This window comes from Schistocerca cancellata, chromosome 2 (assembly GCF_023864275.1).
Source record: "Schistocerca cancellata isolate TAMUIC-IGC-003103 chromosome 2, iqSchCanc2.1, whole genome shotgun sequence".
NCBI lineage: Eukaryota > Metazoa > Arthropoda > Insecta > Orthoptera > Acrididae > Schistocerca > Schistocerca cancellata.
In genome coordinates this window covers 431,906,833-431,919,619 of record NC_064627.1, presented here as the reverse complement: position 1 = coordinate 431,919,619, position 12,787 = coordinate 431,906,833, and positions in this window count along the sequence as shown.

Sequence of the window (12,787 nt, the reverse complement as noted above, 5' to 3'; positions counted from 1 at the left end):
TGGCTTCTGCAACCTCATGCCGTTCATCATTGCTGATTCTTTCGCCTTTAAGGGCTGTTCTCTACACCAAGGGCAAGAGATTGCTTTGAATCATTGTCCGCTCCTCCGCCGTCTTTGAGAAGGCCGTTGGCACAATGATGGTGACTTTTCGGCGCCCAATGCTGATGAATTTTTATTCAAAGTCTAAGCAGTGGCGGTGTTCAAACCAGGGACCGAGGACGTTTTAATTAACAATCAAAGAAGCTACCCCTAGATCACTGATTATCTCCCACAATGGTTATGCTGTTTATTATAGAAATTGGCAAGTAACTTTTAGAAGTCAACTTCGTTGGGTAGTTCAGAGTTAGATGTTATCTTTTCTGCTCTAAACTGAATTATTATATAGACGATTCCATAACATTTCTGATATTAGAATTTATTGCTTTTAGATGGAATCAGCTTGCTGTAATATCTGTAGCACACTGGAAATAACTTTAGGAATAGTAAACATAGACTTGGAAATCATTCACGATTTTCGTAATAAAACACGTAACACAAAATTCAGTGAATGAACAAAATAAATACGCAAAAACTAAAAAACGCTAGGGTTGAGAGAGAGTGGCTTTAAATCAATTAAAGAATTAACTTTGAGTAATGGGTGTCTGACAACGTTTTCACCAATTTTCATAACATTCATCATAAAAATACTTAAATGTTCAGTTGCTTCGTTGATCATTACATGTGCGTCCATCGCAAATGCTACGTAATTCCACACGGTTGTACCAGTTAAACATTTGTCTCCATAAAGTATCTTGCAATACATACAAGCTACCGAATACTTTGTGTGAACTGCCAGTTGGCATCCACAAGATACGATTCGATGTCCGTTTCAACGCTGCAATAACGGCTACTATTTACTTGCAGAAACAGAGGCAAAATACACCATTCCAACAACGTACAGTTTTAATATAAGACATATTCCCCAGAAGTAGAATTTTTAATATAGTTTTCCGAGGCACAATAAAAACACGCTCAGTCGTTTTCATAAGAGCAGCTTCTTTCTCTGAATCTCATACAAAGTCTTCTGAGCAACGACATCATAAGAAAACCTAAGAAAGACTAATGAAAAAGACGGGATTACATAGCATATTTTGTCTCGCGATACATCACTTAATCGACTTCACAGTCGATTATTTACAACCCTTGCTCTCTTATTAAATACATCAAGTTTTTGACAGTATTATTTAGTATTTTTTTACGTATGACGTAATATAAATATTAAACATTTTAATAATACATTTTATAGAAAACACAATATTGAATACATTTAAATGCTTCCAGTCTCTGGTGCGAGGTGACAGCGCCCTGCAGTAAATTTCAAAGAGCTTCATATCACGTTACATTAAGCTTCTTTGATTCGCGCTAAATGTTCAAATCAAATGGCTCTGAGCACTATGCGACTTAACTTCTGAGGTCATCAGTCGCCTAGAACTTAGAACTAATTAAACCTAACTAACCTAAGGACATCACACACATCCATGCCCGAGGCAGGATTCGAATCTGCGACCGTAGCGTTCGCTCGGTTCCAGACTGTAGCGCCTAGAACCGCGCGGCCACTGCGGCCGGCCGCGCTAAATGTCATAGGCTTATCCATAACTCTTCATCACCTTAGCGATGGCCTTCAGATAGACCATCTGCGCTAAAAACGCGGATTGCCAATTCATAAAACGAAAATTGATATCGATGAAACGATAACGACAGTCTGCTGTATCGTTATGGACAACGCACCATACCAGGGCCGGCGCGGACCCGTGACCCCCCCACCGCTAGCCACTGCGGCTTCTAGCGCAAGCTGAAGTAGTCACCGCTTCTCTCAGTCCCGCGACGCCACGCCGCACGATCGCCTGCCACTGCACCACGGCTCATGTGCTGGCCTCCACGTGATCCTGCTGTTGCCACTCGGTGCGAGGCCCACGAGAAAGACAGGCTGTGGCGCGTAAGTCACAGTACGTGACACTGCCAGCAGCAGTGAATAACTATTTTACACGAGTTTCATAATTATTTGCTGCGCGTTTAGATGCATGAAGTTCTCGATGGCACACTACAAAATTAAGACCTTTAGTGGGTACCTTTTCTATTAAACATTGAATTCCCGTGGACCCTGCATAGAGCCGAGCGTTCGCGAAGTGGACAAGCCTACTAGGGTGACGTCACAAGTTAGTTGCAGGGCTTCTGTATATCGTTGGCCCCGCTAGGTGCAGCTGACGTACACTAAGTGGTCAAAAGTATCCAGACACCCCAAAACGCATACGTTTTTCGTATTAGGTGCGTTGTGCTGCCATCGACTGCCAGGTACTCCACATCAGCGACTTCAGCAGTTATAAGACATCGTGAGAGAGCAGAATGGAGCGCTTCTCGGAACTCACGGACTTCGAACGTGGTCAGGTGATTGGGTGTGTCTTGTGTCATACGTCTGTACACGAGATTTCCACACTCCTAAACGTCCCTATGTCCACTGTTTCCTATGTGATTGTGAAGTGGAAACGTCAAGGAACACGTACAGAACAAAAGCGTAGAGGTACCTCGTCTGTTGACTAACAGAGACCGCCGACAGTTGAAGAGGGTCGTAATGTGTAATAGGCTCACATCTATCCAGAACATCACACAGGAATTGCAAACTGCATCAGGATCCACTGCAAGTACACTCCTGGAAATTGAAATAAGAACACCGTGAATTCATTGTCCCAGGAAGGGGAAACTTTATTGACACATTCCTGGGGTCAGATACATCACATGATCACACTGACAGAACCACAGGCACATAGACACAGGCAACAGAGCATGCACAATGTCGGCACTAGTACAGTGTATATCCACCTTTCGCAGCAATGCAGGCTGCTATTCTCCCATGGAGACGATCGTAGAGATGCTGGATGTAGTCCTGTGGAACGGTTTGCCATGCCATTTCCACCTGGACGTGCAGACCGCGTGAGACGACGCTTCATCCAGTCCCAAACATGCTCAATGGGGGACAGATCCGGAGATCTTGCTGGCCAGGGTAGTTGACTTACACCTTTTAGAGCACGTTGGGTGGCACGGGATACATGCGGACGTGCATTGTCCTGTTGGAACAGCAAGTTCCCTTGCCGGTCTAGGAATGGTAGAACGATGGGTTCGATGACGGTTTGGATCTACCGTGCACTATTCAGTGTCCCTCGACGATCACCAGTGGTGTACGGCCAGTGTAGGAGATCGCTCCCCACACCATGATGCCGGGTGTTGGCCCTGTGTGCCTCGGTCGTATGCAGTCCCGATTGTGGCGCTCACCTGCACGGCGCCAAACACGCATACGATCATCATTGGCACCAAGGCAGAAGCGACTCTCATCGCTGAAGACGACACGTCTCCATTCGTCCCTCCATTCACGCCTGTCGCGACACCACTGGAGGCGGGCTGCACGATGTTGGGGCGTGAGCGGAAGACGGCCTAACGGTGTGCGGGACCGTAGCCCAGCTTCATGGAGACGGTTGCGAATGGTCCTCGCCGATACCCCAGGAGCAACAGTGTCCCTAATTTGCTGGGAAGTGGCGGTGCGGTCCCCTACGGCACTGCGTAGGATCCTACGGTCTTGGCGTGCATCCGTGCGTCGCTGCGGTCCGGTCCCAGGTCGACGGGCACGTGCACCTTCCGCCGACCACTGGCGACAACGTCGATGTACTGTGGAGACCTCACGCCCCACGTGTTGAGCAATTCGGCGGTACGTCCACCCGGCCTCCCGCATGCCCACTATACGCCCTCGCTCAAAGTCCGTCAACTGCACATACGGTTCACGTCCACGCTGTCGCGGCATGCTACCAGTGTTAAAGACTGCGATGGAGCTCCGTATGCCACGGCAAACTGGCTGACACTGACGGCGGTGGTGCACAAATGCTGCGCATTGGCCATTCGACGGCCAACACCGCGGTTCCTGGTGTGTCCGCTGTGCCGTGCGTGTGATCATTGCTTGTACAGCCCTCAGTGTCCGGAGCAAGTATGGTGGGTCTGACACACCGGTGTCAATGTGTTCTTTTTTCCATTTCTAGGAGTTTACTATGACATTTAGGCGGGAGGTGAGAAAACTTTGATTTCATGGTCGAGCGGCTGCTCATAAGCCACACGACACGCCTTTAAACGCCAAACGACGCCTCGCTTCATGTAAGGAGCGTAAACATTGGACGACTGAACAGTGGAAAAACGTTGTGTAGAGTGACGAATCTCGGTACACAATGTGGCGATCCTATGGCAGGGTGTGGGTATGGCGAATGCCCGGTGAGCGTCATCTGCCAGCGTGTGTAGTGCCAACAGTAAAATTCGGACGCGGTGGTGTTATGGTGTGGTCCTGTTTTTCATGGAGGGGGCTCGCACCCGTTATTGTTCCTCATGGCACTATCACACCACAGGCCTACATTGATGTTTTAAGCACTTTCTTGCTTCCAATTGTTGAAGAGCAATTCGGGGACAACGATTGCATCTTTCAACACGATCGGGCACCTGTTCATAATGCACGTCCTGTGGCGGAGTGGTTACACGACAACAACATCCCTGTAATGGACTGGCCTGCACAGAGACTTGACCTGAGTCCTATAGAACACTTTTGGAGTGTTTTGGAACGCCGACTTCGTGCTAGGCCTCACCGACCGACACCGATACCTCTCCTCAGTGCAGCAGTCCATGTAGAATTAGCTGCCATTCCCCAAGAAACCTTCCAGCACCTGATTGAACGTATGCCTGCGAGAGTGGAAGCTGTCATCAAGGCTAATGGTGGGACAACACCATATTTAATTCCAGAATTACCGATGGAGGGCGCCACGAACTTGTAAGTTATTTTTAGCCAGCTGTCCCGATACTTTTGATCACATTGTGTAGCTCCTCACTGCATCACCTTATATCTCATCTCGGTCGCTGCCCCAATCAGGTCACCAGCGACGCGCCGCGAGCTTGCCTGTCGCCTCCACCGCGGTGACGGCGCAGACCTCCAGAAGATGTTCCTGGTTCCACTAGCTGCACCTGACTGATTTCCTCCTCGTCGCGTCGCCTCAGCTGGATTGGGAACAGTGCTGCTGCAGAAGACACGCCGCCAGCCGCGCCCTCCGGACAGTCTACAAGCGCCAGAGCAACGCTGCCGCGGCCGACTGTATGGGCAGCGAGAACAGCACTGCGCAAACTTCAAATTCACGCTACAACATTACAGGAACAATTAAGTACAGAATAGGCGAACAATGCGCTGTCCAGAAACCGTAATCTCAAACTTAGCAAAACGTTAACCACATGAATGTCACTAAATGACATCAGTTATACAAGAGTGAAGTATGTATGTGAAAGAGGCAGTTCTTTTGGTTGTCAGCAGCATGGCAACAAAACGCGGTAGGAGAAACTGGAGCAGGAAGTAAGAACAGGTAAAACTCTGCCATCTACCTGAAATGGGTGAACAGCATATATACATTCTTTTCTTCACAGACGACGCAAGTATTTTCTCCTGAGTGTACATACTCAATGTCAGACAAATATTTTATTTTATATATTATAAACAATTCATACATGGGTAATAACAGTCGGAAAACCTACAATGGTATATGCATTTTCAAGTTTAACATCACCTACATGAGTTCATCTCCACAAAAACAAGAAATGTATCACTAGTTATCGACTAATTCTAAAGATTCGCGTTCAAAATTTGTCGAAATGCTGAAATATGGAACGTCTAAATATATACGAAGATGTTTTAATCTACTTTAAAATTTCAGAAGGTAGCACAGATTTTCTGACGGAAACATCGAAATTCGTATTTATCAGCCTTTTGTCCGCTTAGTAAGTAATTATCTAAACATTTTATTTTATAGCGTGATAAATTCTAGGAATTCACTTTCTAATTTAAAGTGAACTGTGGTACAAGCGGTCAGGGTACATAAATATTTCTATAGGTAACATGAGATGCTCTAGGATTTGTCTCGTAAACGTACGGAACGTAGTTGGCTGCTGGAGAGAGGAAGGGGTTGCTCAGAAACCTATTAGCAGGATGTGGGATTTCTTGTGACAGGGAATCACTGAAGGAAGTATGTGTGCCTGATGGGCTGCGAGTTGGCAGCAAGTGTTCCAAAAACTTTTAAAGGGATTTAATGGAACGTGTTACTTGAACTGCTATGACAAAACTTGGGCATTTCTTATTGCATAATGACTACACAAGTTGGAGCACTTGAGCCGATGTTCCAATCGTTTACAGTTACGTTTGACTTTGTCGGGTACAATAAACTGGTCTTTTTTTTTTTAAATCTTTGCGTCCTACCGTAGTTTTGTTTAGCTGTGCCTGCCAATTACAATTCACCAGTACAATATTATAGACCATGCATGGGTAACCTTTGATGATCCACAGGCGTAATTAAGACACTTATCTAACCTCGTGGGCTGCCTTGTCGCGGAGCACGTAAATCAAAACTGTAGAATCCGTGACCGTAATATTTACTGGGTAACGCGACGATACGAGTGTCACTCCTTTCACGACTCGCCGCGCCAGCAATTATGCCTCCAAACACGTGGTTTTTAGAGATAATTTATTTTATGTTCACCCGGAATTTCTCCGCAGGCCGTTTTGAAACCAATCGCTGGTCGGATGCGGCCCGTGGATCGCCGGTGGTCCGGCACTGTTACACACAATGGATAATCGTCGAATACATTGTCAGACTTCATGCGAGGATTTGCGTTAACCTCTAGACGGCAGAATTATCACGCACATGACCCTGCATCCCCTCATGAAGGAGAAAGTGCAGTTCTTTAATACTGTGTAAAAAAATTAACATTGCAGACTTAGGACTGGAAGTCGAGCAGTTATATAAATCCAGATACAAATTACATCTATTCGTCGAGTCCTTCGCAGCAAGACACAGAAAGAGTGGCTAAAACGGATCAAAGATCAGTGGGTCCTACCGAACAGTTCGCCGTCAATAATTGCTAACGACTGCTGACAGCTGGCGTTCACGTATGTCCAGCGACACTCTTTCCCGTTCTACTGACTGAGGAGGTCAGTGTTATGCAAAGGTCAGTAAGCAAAGAGAAGACTAACAAAGTGAAAACGTGAAAGCAAGTGCCGATATTTCTCGTCGCTGATGAATGACGAAACATTAGCGTGTGAGTGACCTCGAACGAAGAAAAATCATTGGTCATTGCTTTTTGTCATTCACTGGCAATTTTGCTCGCACGGGCGGTGAAGAATCTATCAGACTAACAGGCAGAAGAGGTTCCTGCACAGTGAGGAGTGGGCGCCTAACATCACAATGTGACAACAGAATGGAGCGGCCTCTACCTTGTACACACGGCCACAACGCGCCGGACAGATCTGTCGGCAGTTAGAAGAATCCACATTCTGCGTTTTACCTGCAAACTACTCATCCACTTGTCTACATCTACAAGACTACTCTGCAGTTCACACTTAAGTGCCTGGCAAAGGGTTCTTCGAACCACTTTCAGAGTATTCCTCGACCGTTCCGCTCTCAGCGTATGGGAAAAATGAACACTTAAACCTTTCTGAACGACTCTGAGTTATGTTATTTTGTTATAATGATAATTTTTCCCTATGTAAGCTGGCGACAACAAAGTATTTTTACAATCAGAGGAGAAGATTGGTGACTGAAATTTCGTGAAAAGATCTCGCTGCAACAAAAAACGTCTTTGTTTTAATCAGTGCCATCCCAACTCGCTCCTCATCATATCTTCTGTTTCACGATAATGCAAAACGAGCTGCACTTCCCTGAACACTTTCGATGCCCTCTGTCAATCTGTCCTTTATGGACTTCATACACCACAGAACTACTCTAGCAGAGGACGGACAAGCGTAGTGTAGATGTCTCTTTAGTAGTTCTGTTGCCTCTTCTAAGTGCCAATAAAACGTAGACCTTTGTTTGCTTTCTCCACGAGAATGCTTCGACACTTCCTTGGAGAAAAAGGCCTGCTAGTTCGACTGCCATTCATCGAACATATTGGGATATGTTTGTTCGGCAACTTGTTCATCGAAGTCGCTGCAGCGATACACCAGTAGACAGGAAGATAGTCAGGTGGAGATTCACGTCTCACAGGATTCTCTGATTGTACGTCAGAGATCTCGTCCAGTTCTGCAATACTAACCATTTGTTTATTGTCATTTGCTACGTCTTCAAAAATGGTTGAAATGGCTCTGAGCACTATGGGACTTAACATCTGTGGTCATCAGTCCCATAGAACTTAGAACTACTTAAACCTAACTAACCTAAGGACATCACACACATCCATGCACGAGGCAGGATTCGAACCTGCGACCGTAGCGATCACGCGGTTCCAGACTGAAGCACCTAGAACCGCACGGCCACAGCGGCCGGCCATTTGCCATGTCTAATCACTGGCATAAAGTTCATTTTATTAACTTCAGTGTACAGATTTACTTAACATTCGTTACCACCATGGGATTAATTTCATGGAAAAGTAATGACTGCATGCAGAGAGTAGCGGTTTCATCGTTAGATCACTTTTACCGGATGTTGTATTACACTTGTTCGGTTGAAACTGCTCCAGATATTCCAGAGTAGCACTCTCGCTCTCGCCCCTTGCAGCACGAGGCATCTCTTGCTCTTGGTCGCCAGAGTTGTACTGGAGCATGTTCTGAAACATACTTCCGTTTCTACACAGCCACTTTCACAAAAGACACGGTGGCAACACTTGAACTGTGTCATACTGATCCTCTGTTAAGTTATTAGTTCTGAAGGCACTAGAAGCAATGCTTCAGTTTATTGTGAAGCGTCCCCTTTGAACATTTATACACGACTGTGCTTAAACTGACACACAATATTTTTTAGCGCAACGCAATCTGACTTTCAGAAATCTCTACAAAGGAATGGCCCTGACTAACATTAACCTGTACCTTTCACAGATCACTTACCTCACCAAAAATCTTCGTTACTCGAACTACTGCAATACAGCGAGCGCTACTACTGCCAGCTAAATAAAAATTTCAAACTACTGAAGGCACTAACTACTGATAGGCATAGTTAGCAAATGAAAGATTTTAATAGAGAACAAACAATGTATTTACCTTAATAATCATAATATATATAGCAGTTCATGACATCCATTTTTTACAAATTTCAAAACTCCGCCATTTCTCTCCCCACATCCACCACTGCTGGCGGCTCACCTCCAACTGCGCAACGCTACGCGCTGTTCACATCCAGCTGCCGCTGCCCAACACTACAATGACAGACAACAATGCAAACTAGCCACAGACTGCACACAGTACAGCCAGTGATTTTCATACAGAGCGCTACGTAACGTTGCCAATAAGAAAACCTAAACAGCCTACTTACATAGCCCCCATGCTCCCCACAAAAAATTTTACAAATTGTTTTGGGCAGTGGCCAATAATGATTTGATAAAATTTTTTATAATTACAATAACAAAGAAATCAAATGCACACACTTATTAATACAATGTTGGTCAAAAGCTAAAATTTTCTCACAGTCCATAAAGACAGTTCTGATCTTTCATCACAGTAAAACTGCCGTTTCTTTTCTCAAAGTCTGAGCAGTAAAAGACAATGCACACGGAAGTAGTGGATTTCCATGGAGTCTTGAAGAAGTAGTGTTGTCCTTCCAACGGAAAGACAGTGCTGACTCTTGACATGCTGATAGGTAATGGGCCACAACAGAGCAAACCAACAGCAGAGTCATTCGAACTTTTGAAGAATATTGGTAGGTAGGTCATCACAGAGTAGACCCACTGTAGTCCTGGTAGAGATTGTGGTATTGGTGGGCCACCAGAGGTGCAGACCCACTGCAGTCCTTGCAGGAATAATGGTATTGGTGGGTCATCAAAGGTGCAGACCCACTTCAGTCCTTGTAGAGATAGCTAGCAGCCATCTGTTGCGACTGTGCAGGTGCACAATCACCATCGAAGAGTCTTGCAGAGAATATAACAAGTCCATAAGCCACCACTTGTACACTCACAAAGTTTTTGGAACTGTCCTTAGAACCAGCAATGCTGTTATCCAGTTCCTTGCTGAATTACTAACACACGTGCAAACACTAACAGTCCTCTTTTTTTTCACATATTGTGTACATACTATGACCAACAGAACCGTGTGCAGTGAAATGTAACTTACAAGTTACTTAATTTGATGAACTGGTGTCAATTACAATTTTATAACATAAGAATACAATAACAAAGGTACAAAATACATCATTAAAGAACATAACAATACAGATAACATTCGTAGTACAAGCTTTACAAAAGAATCGAAATAACATATACATCAGTGTTACAGGAATTATGACATGAGTAAATACATAAAAGATCAGAATAACTTTTGAAACATCAACTTCACACATGAGCATTAAAACAAAACAGAATAAATAATGTCTAAGCATATTTACAAGGTAAATAACATATTATTAATGCCAATTATATTTGAGGATAACAGTATTCCTCATCATAGTGAATGTACCTTAGTACTAGAAAAATTCTACAACAAAAATCGTATTAGCTAAACACATAAAGACAGGAAGAACACAAATACCCAAGGGTACACAAACACATAGTGGGATAACACAAGAGGAAAGGGCAGGGTTTGTTTTCAGTGTAACATTTGGTACTGCAGTCCAACCCAAAACTTCATTCCAGGCTGTTTAGGTTTTTCTTATTGGCAACGTTGCGTAGCGCTCTGTGTGAAAATCACTGGCTGTGCTGTGTGCAGACTGTGATTTTCATACAGAGCGCTACGTAACGTTGCCAATAAGAAAACCTAAACAGCCTACTTACAATTGTTTCTACGATCTATAAAGATGGAGTAATGTAATAAGTACCTTTACGGACGTTAGAAAATTAATTAAAGTGTCTTCTGATTGCGCATGGCCGTCAAAGTCCACAGAAATTGCATATTTTCCGAAACCTTGTGTATTTTGTAAGAAAAATGCGCATCATATTTCACTTTTATTCCTGCGAAACAAGAGATAGTACCAAACATGTGTTTATTTAATTTATTTAATGAAAAAATTATCAGATGTTTAAGGAAGCGTGGCGTTTACTTAGTACTGCACGTCTGTAAGCTTTTTTTATAATAATGACTAATCCTTAATTTTGGTCGTTTCACTGCACGCTATGTCATTACGTCAATATTTCTTTCCCACAAGTCTATACCATTATTTTCTTTGAAGCTTCCACTTGTCGTCCTACTGCAAACAGTTATGTCCGCCAGAATAAATTACAAGACACACTGAAAAGAACTAAATCACAACACAGGCGAAAATGATTTAGACTGTCGAATTTCCTGACAATTCGTGCACAGCTTTGCAACAGACATACGTGACGTGAGCTAAAGGGAGACGGTAACAGCAGAATTCGTGCTCTAAATAAAACTGAACAGCTCCATGAAGCTGGGTCTCATGAGGGCACCAAGTTATGGACGGTGATCGTGATAGCAAAGAAGTGTGCCGCCTTTAATACTTCAGTCACTTGGGTCGGCGTGCCAGTTACACATAATATGGCCTCATTAGGACTCATTCTGTCGCAGATAGCATCGGCAGGTATTTACGGTCTGTGAGTGGCGCTCCAGGCACGATACGACCCAGTCGATTGAAATGAGGAGAACTCTTCTTTATGAAGGCTGCTGGAACCTGTTGAGGCTGTGTCAGATGGACAAACTGTCTGCTGTTCCAAATGCGTAAGTAAACGTCGGCTTCCTGAAAAATTCAACGAAGAGAATCGTCCTGAAATTCTGAAGGCATTCTGTTACTGTGTAGCTACTTGTAAGGCTCATAAACTGTCTGTAGCCAAGACATTAAAATTTCATTATTTGGAAATTCCGGACAGAAATAGGGCTGGTAAGTTCTCATAGAGAAATCATTTAATCATTTTCCATTCCTGAAAGTCTTCTAATTCATTACTAACTAGAGATATTTGTAAATGTCGAAATAGAAAGATGAGTACCACATTCTCAAGTGAGAAAACGTTTCCCTGACTGCGAAAGATCACTCCACAATGTACAAACGATACGCGAAATTGTATTATGTAACTTCTTAGATTAATTTCCTAATTTTTTGCGTCACAGTTAAAATACTTATTAATTTCATTAAGCACAAGTTTTCCATGTTTAGTCATTAAGTGCACATCATGTGAAGTATTCAGCACAGAATGTGACAATCAATCTTCTAGCATATTTATTACATTATCACTCAGAAATATCTTATGGATTTACTTCACTCGGGTAACTTATCATTTAGGAAGAAAGTGGTGATTTCACAAAAGCAAACAGTAAATTCGATGCGTTGTGCCGTTTGCAGTTGATTCGCAGTAAAGTTAGCCAAGCAGGTCGTCACGCACGCGAAATTAAGTAGCCTGCCAGATGCGGTGTTGGAAAATGTGTTCTTCGTTTTGTTTACTCAAATCGAAGGACAGACCAACACAATAACTAAATAACTAAAGGTGGCGCAGAAAGAACTCGAGCCAACAACTTGCCAATCTCGAGCGCTACTGCCTATGCTATGAGAACAACAGAAATTATTGCTGTCAGCTTGTGTAGCAGACTTTTATCTGGAAGTCATTAAATCATCTTCAGAAATCGCACTGACTCATCTGGTCGTTATTGGAAGTATTCGTTTTTCTATGAATGTACACGGAAAGCGGTGTGATGGGGCAACGATGGAGGTCGGCATGACACGTACAAATGGTTCAAATGGCTCTAAGCACTGTGAGACTTCCCAACATCTGAGGTCAACAGTCCCCTAGACTTAGAACTACTTAAACCTAACTAACC